Here is a 2,580-nt window from a genome sequence, read left to right as displayed (position 1 = left end):
TCAAAGAATGCAAAGAATGAGCTAACCTATAAAGGGACACTTTTTATGCGTGTTGAAATATGGGACACAGAAGGACACATAGGACACATTTTGTGTTTGGGGTGAATTTGCTTTTAGATTTCTCCAAAACTATACAGTAAAATGCTTTGAAAATAAATAAAGTGATAGTCAGTGTCACTCTGAATACATATCAATTAAAAGAATGAGCTAACCTGTAAAGGAACATTTTTTATGAGTGTTGGAATATGCAGAAATAATCAGTGCAACAATGGAGTTTGATGTTTTGTGTGATTTTGCTTTTAGTTTTCTCCAAAACTATAATGCCTTATGCCTTGAAAATAAATACAGTGATAGTCAGGCTCACTCTGAATACATATCAATTGAAATTAATCTATAAACTATAAAGGGACACTTTTTATGAGTTTTGAAATATGGGACACAGTGCAAGTTGAAGGACGCATTTTGTTGTTTGGGGTGAATTTGCTTTTAGATTTCTCCAAAACTATACAGTAAATGAGCTAACCTATAAAGGAACACTTTTTATGAGTGTTAGAGTATGGGACACAGTGCAAGTGCTAGGACGCATTTTGTTGTTTGGGGTGAATTTGCTTTTAGTGTTCTCCAAAACTATACAGTAAAATGCCTTGGAAATGAAGACAGTGATAGTCAGGTTCACTCTGAATACATATCAATTGAAAGAATGAGCTAACCAATAAAAGGACACTTTTTATGAAAATGAGCTAACCTTTAAAGGAACACTTTTTATGAGTGTTGGAATATTGGACACAGTGGAAGTGCTAGGACGCATTTTGTTGTTATACACACACACACACACACACATATACATACATTTTATATATATATATATACACACACACACACAAACATTAAATAAAAAAACCAATGAATATAAAACATTAATATTAACATTTATAAACATTCATAAATTATTTATAATAATTAATGTACAATACAAACGTTTATGTACAAAAATAATGTATTTACAAACTAAAAATAAAAGTTAAAATAAGCAAATTATAAAGGAAACGTTGGTATGACAGCTTCTTTACATGCATTTTGACTGCTCTCAGCACCCACACAATTGCACAATTATACGCGCAAGACAAAAAAAAGTGCGGCTGGCTTGACCGCAGTAAGCTCTTGTGATAATGCTCATGCGTGTAAATGGTTATTATAGGATATAATAATATATTACGATATTTATAAAGATATAAATAGATTGGCTGTCACGTGATGAACGAACGACTCGGAAAAACCCGAAGACTCAAGAGATGAACTAATCAATTCTCTTTCCGGCTCAGACTGCATAGGTAACTTAACCAATGCAGTCTGAGCCGGAAAGAGAATGGATTAGTTCATCTCTCGAGTCTTCGGGTTTTTCGAGTTGTTCATTCATCACGTGACAACCCCATAAGCTTAACCAATGCAGTCTGAGCCGGAAAGAGAATTGATTAGTTCATCTCTCGAGTCTTCGGGTTTGAGTCGTTCTGTCATGTGATGAATGAACGACTCAAACCCGAATACTCGAGAGATGAACTAATCAATTCTCTTTCTGGCTCAGACTGCATTGGTTAAGTTTATGGGGCTGTCACGTGATGAACGAATGAATGGAAAAACCCGAATACTCGAAATAGGTGAACTACTTGACTAATTCCAGTAGAGAACCTTTTGGATGTTGCGCATGCGCGACTGAACGAATCACTCCCCGAGGCGACTCGTTCTTCCCGAGTCACATTAAAGATTCGTTCAAAATGGACGAATCGTTCAAGAACGACCCAACACTACTGCTAACAGGACCAACAGCCACATACCCTGTACATGCAGCAAAGTTTCAGGAGTGACTGAAAAAGAACTGATGAGATACAGGAAAGTCGGTAATGTAGGCTACTGTTTACCCCTGATTGTAAACAAGCTATTTCGAAAGTGAATCCCGTATTTATATGAGGGATGCGGGATATATGTCACTCCTGAAACGGTGCTGCATGTACAGGGTATGTGGCTGTTGGTCCTGTTAAGCAGCACGTAAAACAACTTTTATTTAAATTCTGGATCGATTACAGCCTGCCTAGAAAGCGAGCAAATAGCGCGTTCATCTAACGTTAATCACTAAAAAGTTGTCACTCACTTCAATTTATCGCAATCTCACGATTCCTAAATTATATTGATTAGATGTCATTTTCAAAATGTTCTCCGCATATTACGAGAGCTTGTCACCCAGCGATAAGCACTTATTCAACGAAATTGACGCTAGAGAGTGCGATAGTCTTACAGATCCGAAACAGGGATGACGGTTTTTGTGGGCGGAGCCTATCTGGAGGCAGAAAATGGCGGTTTTCAAGCGGCAGTCTATGGAGCCATGGAATAAAAGAATTAAAAAAAGGTAATTTTGACTTTATATTTCAAAATTCTTACTTTATTCTCGCAATTCCGAGATTATATCTCACAATTCTAATAAGGAAAAACAACTCGTCATTCTCTCTTTTCCCCTCGGGTCTTCTGGCTTTTTTCCCTCAGATTTGACAAACTCGCTATTTTTGAGTTAAGTCGAGTTATAAAGTC

The sequence above is a fragment of the Sinocyclocheilus anshuiensis genome, unplaced genomic scaffold (genome assembly GCF_001515605.1).
Source record: "Sinocyclocheilus anshuiensis isolate Anshui unplaced genomic scaffold, SAMN03320099.WGS_v1.1 scaffold813, whole genome shotgun sequence".
Classification (NCBI taxonomy): Eukaryota; Metazoa; Chordata; class Actinopteri; order Cypriniformes; family Cyprinidae; genus Sinocyclocheilus; species Sinocyclocheilus anshuiensis.
Note: the sequence above shows the minus strand (reverse complement) of the source record.